Genomic DNA, 12076 nt, shown 5'->3' with positions numbered 1-12076 from the left:
GATACCAACAGCAGATCAGTGGAGGCCCTGTATGTACTATTCTGGCATCAATTAAGAGCTACACAGGTGCAAGTAGTAGCAGAAATTGGGGAAATTATGAGGATACTATATTGGGACACTAATCTACCAGTCCATAAGGACATGTGGGTGTTTATTGTGGGTGTTTTAGTGTCCCAAAACCTGGGATTATTCAGTTTAGAAAAAAGACGACTGAGGGGAGACCTCATTACAATGTGCAAATACCTGAATGGACAGTACAAGGATCTCTCCAAAGATCTTTTTATACCTAGGCCTGTGACCAGGACAAGGGGACATCCTCTACGCCTAGAGGAGAGGCGATTCTACCATAGCCATAGACAAAGGTTCTTTACAGTAAGAGAAGTGAGACTATGGAACTCTCTGCCGCAGGAGGCTGTTATGGCGGACTCTAAGTACATGTTCAAGAGAGGCCTGGATGCTTTTCTGGAGAGAAAAAATATCACGGGTTATGGGGATAACACATTTATTTAATTCTTAAAGGTTGAACTTGATGGACTTGTGTCTTTTTCCAGCCTTATATACTATGATACTATGAAAAGCCCAAGACACATAAGGCAAAAGGGTCAGGCAAATTGCATTGGAACCAAGTGTGATACACCTGTTGGATAAGGTGTGGATCACATGATACAATTCGGGGAGTGAATAACTTTTAAAAACACGCCTTCTTGGTATGGAATATAGTATGTGATCCACATCCATTCCGATACAAAATATAAAAACACACAGAATAACCTGACTGCGGGAAGCTAGTTTTACATCCCCATAATCAATCAATTTTCTAAAGCCATTTGGCATTGTAAGTAAACTATGTAATGGCATAAGACTAGAGATATTGCTAAATTCCTTCCTTGTTAGTATATTATACCCAAATAAATATATGACTAGATTACAGTATTATCCCAAAAGGTACAAAATCAATTTTAACTTTTTAAACTTTTTAACTATTTAACTGCATGCTATCATTCAATTGTACTAAAGAACTAAATCCCTTCTTAAATTGAGACCTAATGGTGATCTACTATCCAGAAGGTCTCACGATTCAAGAGTTTCCTCCTATGATCTCCTCCTCTTATTGGGCGATGAACCTTCTCAATGCCCTTCCAAGAAAATGAAGTTGTTTCCTTATTATGGATGTCCCTAAAGTGCTTTGACACCGCCCACATATTGCTGGATGTGCTTTAGATGTCAGATAAATGTCGCATAATACGAACTTTTAAGGGGCAAGTGGTGCAACCCACATACTGGAGCTTGCAGATATTACAAAAAATGATATACACCACGTATGGTGTGTTACAATTAATAAAGGTATAAATATTCTATTTGACATCATTGACAAAAGATATAACATGATTGTCAGTTTCTAGAAACAGACAAACTTCACAAATTTTATGGCCACACCTATGGTTTCCCGGATGAAATAACCATGACATAACGATGGAATGGATGTGGAACACATACTATATTCCACACCAAGAATGCGTGTTTTTAAAAGTTATTCACTCCCCGAATTGTATCATGTGATCCACACCTTATCCAACAGGTGTATTACTTTTGGTTTAAATACTTAGATTGTGTCTCCATTTGGTGGGACCATGATTAAGTCATAAGAGACGAAACCCGTAGGTCTGTCTACTATTGTCCGTTTGCTGCATGTTTGTGACTAAGATTTTAAAATAAAGGATTTGAAACTTACAAGCGTCCTCCGTGATCGTGCTGGAACCTTTCTACATGTTGGATTAACTACGTTAGTGTATGGCTTACACGTCTTGTCGGTGCACCTGGAGGATTGCAATGGGAGCCTGAACGGTGAGCTGGCTTTCCTTGTTTGTTTGCATTGGAATCTCTATATCTAAAATATCTTTACTGTTGTCCTATAGCAATGTTTGGGTAATACATGGCACTAGATTGACAAGATTATTTGAGTATTATTTTTAGCAAATATAACTTAACAACGTCCAAAAATCTTCCATGGTGCTAAATAAAAATTGATAAAAAACTTTTGCTGCTTTTAGACTTCAGCGTTATTGAATGTGGCAAGAAATGCACACCCAACTAAGCAACACGCGACAGTCTATTACCACCGGAGTCATCATTACAAAAAGAGATGGGCATCAAGGGGTAAGTCTTCAACATAACAGGTAGACAATGAGAAAGACATTTGACGGGCACTTAATTCATGCGCCAGCTAAAACAGAATTCTCAGTGTGAGTCAGACAGAACGTCTACAGCTTCATACCATCAACCTCAAAAAGTTAAACTACTGCTCTAAAAATAAGTACGACAGATTATTAAAATATGCAGTTTCTTTCACTACTCCCTCACTGACACATATGTAGTTTTTCATTGCAACATTTAAAGGAAAAGTACCATTTGTTTTCATCCATTGTGAACAAAGCATACCTTGAGAATGCTGTAGCTACACCGAAGCAGAAACATAACTTGTTTAATCTCTGAACTGAGTGGTTTTACTGAAAAAATGACTACTATAAAAAATTATGATAATGAGGCTCTAGGACTTCTGTTGCCGGCCCAAGGCTTCTCCTCTTACCCTTACTATGCACTGTTTCAAAGAACGCTGTATTCACCGTTTTGTCCCTGACAGGCAGAAATAATAAATTGTTGTACCATCTCCCAGCTGCTGTGTAGGAGTCATCCAGCTCAGGACAGTTCAGGAAGCTCCGTGTAATGTGTCTAATGTATGTACAGCAGCCAGGAGCACCCAGCTTTCCCAAGGTCCTAAATTTTATAATTGTTTTTTGAGCAAAACCACTTGGATCAGAGATTAAACAAGATATGTTTCTGCATCAGTGTAGCTACAGCATTCTCAAGGTATGTTTGGTTAACAATGCATAAAAACAAATGGTAAATTTCCTTTAAGAATCAATTTTGCTTGATAGGCGGCGCTATAGACGCAGCTCATACGGATTAAAGTTAAATATAAAAAGATAGAATTTCAGACATATGAATGGAAGTAAAGTGCCATTATTAAACAAGAATTCCAGCAGAGAAGCCTAAATACCACCAGCAGGGTGCCCACCTCACAGACCATGGCAGCCAAGTGACCAGAGAGGTACAAACCTGAAGAAATTCAGTAAAATATGATACCTACATGACAGAAATTTTCTATTATTATTATTATTATTATTATCATCATCATTATTATTAAATCTAATACTTGAAGACAATAACAATTATTTGATAACAATGAGCAATGTTTCTTGGCACTTTGATCAAATGGTGTCATCCTATTAAAAATGTCAATTTAAACATAAAATCTTGGCAGACTAAGCAGGTTTTACCACCAGTAACCCCTTCTTCCTTACAGATTGTAAGCTCTTGTGAGCAGGGACCTCATTACTTTTGCTTCATTTGACCATATCATGTCTCTGTAATGGATTCTTTTCTTTGATCTGTGAAGTGCTGGAAAATATTACGGTGCCATATATAGGTTTATTATTTCGTTATTTAGGGGAAAAAAAATCACAGGGATAGAAAATTATATAGGCAGTCCCTGGGTTACATACTATACAAGATGGATTCTGTAGGTTTGTTCTTAAATTGAAGTTTATTGTAGCCTGGGACTAAAGTACAGTAAATTACCAATTACCAGAGGTCCGTTTGTAACTAGGGGTCGTCTGTAAGTCGGGTGTTCTTAAGTAGGGGACCATCTGTATTGGAAATTATACGTGGAAAGCTTAGAAAGTGCTGCCACAATGTTGCTTTTTACAGTGTTTAGGTTAAAGTATTCCAATAGTTTTCTCACTAGAATGCACATTTTGATTTATCTACGTCAATCTTTATTAAATACGGTAACTTTAGTACAAGGAAAATAAGTGTACGTGTAGGAACCGTGGAATCCAGAGGAGCGGTAGAGGGTTAATGCACAGGATACAGCGCCAGAGTATTCCGCTGCATTGTTAATAGTCAGCTCTCAGGTTCCATTTGAGGCCTCAATCTCTCCTGCAAACCACAGTTGGAGATGTCGCCCTGTATTTGTCTTTCTCTAACCACAGAGTCGATGAAAATTCCTGGAAACTTAAACAAGGGCAATGTGTTTGTAATTACAGATTTTTTTTTTTCACTGGCACAGATACGGAGGGTCCTCCGTCAGTCACTGAGCACAGAGCAGGAACCAAACCAGGACCGTCCTGCAGTGGAGACACATGTTCCTCCTGCTACAGGTCACAACAAATGTTTGACAGAATATCCAGGTCCTATGTACGAGCTTGGCACAAAGAGGCACAACAATGTGGTTAGAGCCTGTGGATTTATTTCCATGGATAATCCAGTCTTGTTTAGTGGGACGAAAGGAGATGAAAGGGCAGAAAGCACATGTGCTGAGCACAGATACAAATATGGAAACCCGATAAATATACAAAAGATATAACAAACCGAGGACAATGTGACTCTTTGGCTTCGTGCACATGGCCTTTTACAGATATATGCGATGCAGATTTGTAACAAAGCTCCCATTGTAATCTATGGGCCAACACTGAATATTTATTTTTTGCTTCCAATTTTCTTCTTTATTTGGAATCCAAAAATAACATCACATTCTACATTATGGAAGTTCTCACCTTTTTTTTTAATTAAAATATTTTAATCCACAACTTGAAACTCATGGAACCCAATAAAAAAAAAGTAATGGGGTCCCTACAGATCAGTATCAATTTATAATACTACATCATATATACCTGTAAGTTACCTGTATGTGCTACTACAAAGACTCATAAGACAGAAAAAGATCTCAGAAAGAAAAAAATAAATAAAGGGAACCTGTTACCAGGGACCTGATTTTCACTAAAGACAGGTTACAGAAGTCTATCACTCCTGCAGTGCAAATATGTCTTTCTGCCTTCTCTAAGCATTTGCATTATAATATAATTGTGTGTTTAAAATTACCTGGCTTCCTGACAGAATCCCTGGTTTAGTCCCAGGGGTTGTGCTTTGGTTTGCATGTACAACACCCCTGCCAATACATAGGAGCTATCTGGTGAGCCTGAGGAACTCATCCAGATGCTACCTCTAGGAGAACTGTGATATGTGACTGTCCAATTATGTTCTTGTAATACAAGCTGGAAGCTGATTGGAGAAGTGCTACCACCTGATCAGGGGAGCATATAAACCCCTGCTGTGTGGAAGCACATTGTCAGTCTTATAGTGATGGGAATTACGGCTCTTCTTAGTGATCTGGCTCATTAGGCTCTGCTCACTAAGAAGAGCCAGCTCTACTGACTCCTGAACGGCTCCCTATTAAATATATAATAGGGAGCTGCAGGGCAGTTAATCACCCCACACCACTTTTAACCCAGTTGTATTGCGTTAAAGGGGGTGTGACTAGCCGGTTAGGGGCAGGGTTAAGTGAGCCATCGGCTCATGTCTTTTCACTAACAAGAGCTGGCTTGTTCGCGAACGACCCATCACTCCAGTCTTAGTCTTTTGCTAAAGTCTGCAGACAGGACCAGACCTCAGGGTCTGTCTGCCACTGTCCTAATTCCAGGAACTACAGGTGCCTCAGGACTACCTCCTAGTACCCAGGGCAAGTCCAGAGACTTAAGCCCAGTGCTGAGTTCCATCAGCAGCTCCATCTGTACCAGCCCAGCTTGAACCTACTACCAGGCTGCGTGTAACCTTCCTCTAGACCAGCTCTCATTGACTCTTCCAGGTTGCGAATCTGCCGTTAATCGTTTGGCCATTGCCTGCTGTTTAATAAAGAACTGTAAGTTGATTTGCACAACGTTGCAGACTCCTCAGCTCTCAGCCCCCACCTTTGCACTCCTGGAGAGCCCCCCACCCACACACACACACACTCTGATGATTTCTCACCACATTGTTATTTCTGTTCCTGTAAAGGAGCTGAGAGCTGACCTATGAGCAGCACAGACAAGTCATGTGTGTTTTTTTTTTAAATGCATGCAAACCAAAGCCCAACCCCTGGGACTAAACAAAGGATTGTTTTGCGAAGACAGGCATAATGCAAAATGTTTGTAATGCAAACGCTTAGAGAAGGCGGAAAGGAATATTTGTAATGCAGGTCCACTGAACTTCTGCAACCTGTCTTTAGTTAAATGAGGTCCCTGGTGATAGGTTCCCTTGAAAAGTAGCAATTAATGGACAAGGGGCCAATGATCAGAGCCCCCTGGGTACCAAAAGTGGTAGAGGCCCAACAACATGTACCCATTAACTTTATGAACATTGTCTGGGGCTCCATGGCACATTACACAGCTAAAATATAATGAATGCATGCGTTATATCACTTGTCATTATACAGACATTTAATTATATAAACACAAAAAAAAAAACCTTTACAGAAATGTTGGGTGACCTGCCCCAGCAGAGTGACTCCTGCTAGGTTTCCTCCATTGAGAGATCAAAGATACCACTGGTCATCAGAGAATGTGCTCATTGAGGTACATGACCACTAATGTTACACATACAATGGCATAATATTATTGCAAAATCAGAAATCACAAGCTCCTAGGATCTAATGCACCAATGATGCTTTTACATCAAAGGAGAGGCAGCCAGTGACTCCGCTGAGTCAGACCATATTTAGCTGGAGTCTGCGGCTCCCGAAAGGCTGGAAACCACAGACCAAGGCATCTAACATCTACTCACTTTTTACTTACAATAGATTTTTGCTGCAGAATAATTGTATAATTTTTACCAGCCCTATCATTTCTGATTGTTGATGCTGTATAAATACATAGTATCCTAAGGCGAACCAATAATCATAAATATCATTACTGCGAGCCTTCCGACATGTATACTGCTGCAGAGTCCTATTATGCTCTTATGTAGAGGTATGAAATACTTTGAAGAATTCTAAACATTTGCTGTACTCGAAAGTCCCTGACATCAAATAAAAATCCTCTACAACCAGGTTAGGCTAATCATAGCTACGTCATAACATGGCGATAGTGTGATAAATCTTATTATAGCATTGGCAAAGCATGAACATAAGTAGTGGCACCAACATGAAGACTACCGGTTTATGCTGCCAATCTGAAAACTGGGCCTGTCTATATACAGTACAATATGGAGCTGACAAGCGCAGTTGGATGACTTTGTCAATTTGAGATCTTTGCACCTCATTGACTGCTCCGCATACAAGTTGGGGTATCAATAAGGTATTACTTACAGATAGTAGAGAGTCCTTAAAGGGCAATCTACCACCAGGATGAATGACTGTATGCACATGAGCTTGAGGGGCTCCACACTCTATTAACAACTATGGACCATGGAGCCCCTAAGGCTCCTGGTGGTAGATGCCCTTTAAAGCTACTACAAAGCCTTCAATGGAGCATGCATCTGGCATTAACTAAAGCCCTTAATGAAGCAAAGTCTCTATTTCCAGGTCCCAAAAAATAACATATCCAAGTACATGAAGGATGTAATGTTTTGACACGCTGTCAGTCTTTGTCAAACACTACGTCCCGGTCCAAAGGGCTTTTGGGGTTTATCTCTAGTGGTACAATGCAACCCCTTCACGACAGTCATCATTATACAGTTCCTAATCATTAAGGCACCGTGCAGATTGGTGTTATATATAACTCGACTACTTCAACAGTATATTCTATCGTAGTGCTAGAAAGTTTGATGCAAAATTACATGTAAAATAGTTCACAATCTACTTGAACATGTATTTATGAAGTGTTGCGGCTGTATGGTGTCCAAATTCTGTACATAAAGGTGCGTTCCGTTCTCACTGTGCGCCACATTTTATTAATGCAATTTGTGGCGCACGCCCATTAAACTGAATGCCCCAAAAATAAACTGGTTTAAGCATAATTGGCACATGCAGGGTGCACCAGATTATTGAAGATCTAAAGATTCATTAATCAGCGGCTTTGGACAGGAACTTCCCCCAACGAAACATCCAATAGAAGGACCTCAATCGATGCAAGTCTACATTTGAAGCAAATCACTCAAACTACATAAATCACAGACGTTTTAGTAAATGTGACCATTGTATCAACATCCTGCCTGTGCAACCCCCACCCAATGCACCTACATTTAATGAATACCATTGCCTGTTTTATTAAAGAACCCACACCGACTATACAAACAGCTCCACTGGACTTGAAATACCCATCACCCCTGGTGTGAAATATTACCATGGTTATGAAAGCTGCTTTTTTATTCCCCAACACCCCCCCCCCCCCGCACTCGAGCCGCATAATTCACAAGCCTGCAGATTCCATACATTTGCAGACCCTCAACATATTGAAATGATTTATAGTATAAAGTGGATTTCGACATCTCAAGCTGAGAGGCACTCCTATAAACATACAGAATTTGACACATTACTAAAGGCTCAGGAAAGTGGTTCTCACAAAAATCAGAGCCTGCTGGAGATAAAGATGACCGGAGCGAGCAGAGCCACCTCCTCTGCTTCATTTCACATGGACTTTTGCTCACGACCATGGAGCATATGTTATAAAATCTTGTTATGTGAAAAACCCAGCCGAAATGGAAAGAATATGTTTTGGTTGAACATATTATTAATAAATCTCTCAACAGCAGTTACCCCCATCCCATGTGTGACCTGGATTGTCATATCAAAAATCTCTGTCCATATAAGGATTGGTTCCTTACTGTACTTTGGGGGGGGGGGGGGTGGTGGCATCCACATTCACAAAAAGTCCTTAACTGTTTTTACTTTAGTAATATTTCATTGTGAAATGGTGCTGCACAATAACATGGATTGGGTATGGATGATAGGCTACATATATCACAGGGTTAAACAAACATGTTTTTGGATGTGTGCTCGCCATTGTTTCAACAGATAGCACATAGTCCCATGTATTTCTAAGGCCTAGTGCAGATGCGCAAATATAGGGGATTGTGATCCGGCCGCACAGGTTGCAGTTGGATCAAGGTCCCCATAGATGTCTACCGGTCATGGCATTGGTCATGGGGTGGTGAACAGTATAGAAAATACGAGTATAACAAGTATAGAAAATACAGGACACGTCATGGCACTGTATGGCACTGGACGCTCTGATTTCAATGGATCAGGACAAGTGCTCACCACCCCTTTATCCTGCACCCACATGGATGCTCATCCGGGCTAATACGCACAGCCATGATTTCCACTGCCCTCTGTCTACACTGTAAATTATAGAGCAGGTCCTATTACTGCACAAGTTTTGCAATCTTATCTACTGTCAATGGCGCATGTGGAAACCTGTGCAAACGCCAATGACATGTGGGCCGTTGTTTGCAGCCCAATATTGCACAGGAAGCCCAAATCTGATTCTAAGCCATGTATTACATATCCAACAGTTCCATTCAATGGATGATTCTGTGATGCCATTCAATGGATGGGTGTGTGAAAATGGACTACGGCATCTGAACCATGAAGAAGTAGCGCATGCATGATTATTTTATGGATCACAGACAACGCATGGTCAACATACTCAGCTGTGTAAATTGGCACTTATTTTGGTATAGCAAGCTTGAAATACTCTCATAAAACTCCATGAGGTTAGGGGATTAGACCCATAGTAGGGGACACAGACCCTTCTATTAAAGGAAAACAAGCTACAAATACTCATCTCTGCTCCTCTTCATCCCGATCCCAGTTGTGGTCTTCTTTGATGTTGACACACCAAGATCACCTGAAAAAAAAAAATTATAATTAGCAGGTCCCAGGGACAAGAAGTCCGGCGCTCTGGGCTGCTAATTACTCAAGCCTCCCGCGTGACATCACCTCCCTCTCCAACATGGGAGAGGGAGGCATCTATCATGCAGAAGGCGTAAATTCACACCTCTCACGTAACATCTCATCCCCACGCTCCAACCTGCTAATCATAAGTCTTTTTTGTAGGCAACCCCAGCGTGTCAACATTAAAGAAGAACACCACCGGGATTATGATGAAGAGGAGCGCAGGTGAGTATCTGTAGTTTGTTTTTTGTTATCCGGAGTGGTAGTTTTAGTTTAAGGAATTGTTACTCATGCAATCTCACAGGAAACAGCTATCTTAAGGAACAATTATAAGAGACTTATGATAGTAAAATTGTATAATCACTCTTGTAGGATTGTCCAATTTCTTACAAAATGATATTAATTCATTTTGACACTCACAGAAGAGGTTGATTCCTATGCAACTTTTGTCCAAGAAAAAAAATAAATGATAAAAATAATAGTGTTTCATTCATACTACATTTTAGTAAAAGATGAGGAAGTGGTTTATAAGACTTTCATTGTTCTAGTACAAACCTCGTACCAAGTTTTCTCCGCTGCCTTAGGACTGCCTGCGGGTAACTTGATCTCCGCTGTTTTTCTGTATTTTCTTCCGCTGTGGCTCTGCTCCAGGCTGCACAAGATGAAAATGTGGTCTCCTTAACCAGCAGATTGGACAGGCAAGTGTACATGTATACATACATGGTCTGGAGTATAACAACCAAGCCAGTGCCGGGACAAAATACATCAACAATGTCATGTATTGAAAAACATCACCGCAACCATGGAGAAAATCAGCTACCCCACTGTGCTCAGAGGTTCAAGGATCCAGGCTAATGGATACATTTTGAATGTATTATAGAATATAGAGAACGGGATGTGGCTTCCATTGCTTCTATCAGGGGGGAGAAGTTTATCAAAACAATTACAGTCACTAACCAGCCCACCCAAGCTACTAGGGTCAAACTGCTTACTTGGGTCCAGTTGTAACTCCACTGCCAGGCCTTCATCCACCATATTCCCTTCTCCTGCAAAAACAATAGAATAGATTTTTTAGCCAAATGATCCAGATTTTTTTTTCAATTTACATATGGATGCTGGATTCTGCTGAGCTTATAATTTAGATCTAGAGTCTAGAGAACCCCTTTAAAGGGGAATTTGGGGCACTGCACAATCTTATGGACATGTGGTATAGCATCTAAAAAGCTTTTATTTTTCTATAGTGACCACAAACAAAATTCATACTGCGCCCTTTGTGGCTCGCTCCCATTGCACCATTGGTGGGTCCACACCCGCAGATTTAGATTATTAAAAAACAGCCCAGGCCCACAATATGGACAGGTAGAGGACCTGCTCTTGTTTCGTGGTTTCAGCATCTGTAGTGTTGGTGAAGCCTCGACTAGAGATGGTTCTGATAAGGAGGACTTATTTCTGATGCCCGGGTTCTTTACACTGGCTTCCCCGAATATTGTATTGGTCTATTTGTTTGAGGAAGAGACACTTTATGGTACCCGCAATGCAGTGTTCACAGGCAGTGTTTGCATTGCATTCTGAAATGCAATTCAAAGGCTGCGGTGTGGAACTTGGCCTAATTGCATTGTGTAAACTTTGTAGTTTAACATATTGTTTATATGAATGTTAACATTTACACAATGCAATCAGGTCAAGCTCCTCCCAGCAGCCTTTGAATTACAACACTCAACTAGTTTAGCACTTTCATACTTTAAGGGAACTTGACATCGGGTTTTTCCCGAGTAAACTACTATCCCCCTCAGGTAGGATATGAAATGTCCCTTTTAGATTTAGACTATAGACTATAAAATACTTTATTGTCCCCATAGGGGAGATTGATTTTGTCACAACAGCAACACCTCCATCCATAATCTCTGTTATACAAATAAAACAATAAGGGATAATGACATGCATACACTACAATACAAACAAAGCACCTACGAGGGTTAAAAATTTAAAACGTAAAAACCACAGGATAAAAGAATAATAGGAGTTATAACCTCAGTCACTTGCCCAAGTTAACTAATCCAATCACCCAAGGTAAAAATGAATTTTTAAATCGATTTGTTCTACATTTAATGTGCAGAAACCTACATTTCCCTCTTATGCGAAATCTACCCCATCTACCCCACAAACAATCTCCCCCAAAGTCAGGCAAATACGACCCTTTTCATTTAAGTAGCTCAGGTGTACCATTATTGTAATATATATGAACTCTATATCAAGAACAATAAAACAATACCACAGGTTATGCCACTATCACACATACCAGATACCAGATAATCTTGGAGCCATCTGGAACAGTTAATTGCACCAGTGCCTGCTTTTTGTTAAAAT

At 40.3% G+C, this 12076-nt stretch overlaps 1 long non-coding RNA gene across 2 annotated transcripts in view; it reads right to left on the bottom strand.

Moving 5' to 3' along the window:
• Window positions 1-12076, bottom strand: part of LOC140106414 (uncharacterized) — an 86538-nt gene that overhangs the window by 61302 nt on the left and 13160 nt on the right. Inside the window, exons 2-3 of one of the 2 annotated variants that reach the window (XR_011850786.1) lie at window positions 10702-10755; window positions 10265-10361 (exon numbers count right to left, since the gene is read on the bottom strand). This is a non-coding gene — a long non-coding RNA (uncharacterized lncRNA). The remainder of the gene's footprint in view (window positions 1-10264; window positions 10362-10701; window positions 10756-12076) is intronic. The other variant, XR_011850785.1, reaches the window with a different exon arrangement.

The sequence above is a fragment of the Engystomops pustulosus genome, chromosome 11, assembly GCF_040894005.1.
Source record: "Engystomops pustulosus chromosome 11, aEngPut4.maternal, whole genome shotgun sequence".
In the NCBI taxonomy this organism is placed as follows: Eukaryota; Metazoa; Chordata; class Amphibia; order Anura; family Leptodactylidae; genus Engystomops; species Engystomops pustulosus.
The sequence above is the reverse complement of the archived record's forward strand: the minus strand, read 5'-3'. Positions and strand labels throughout refer to the sequence as shown.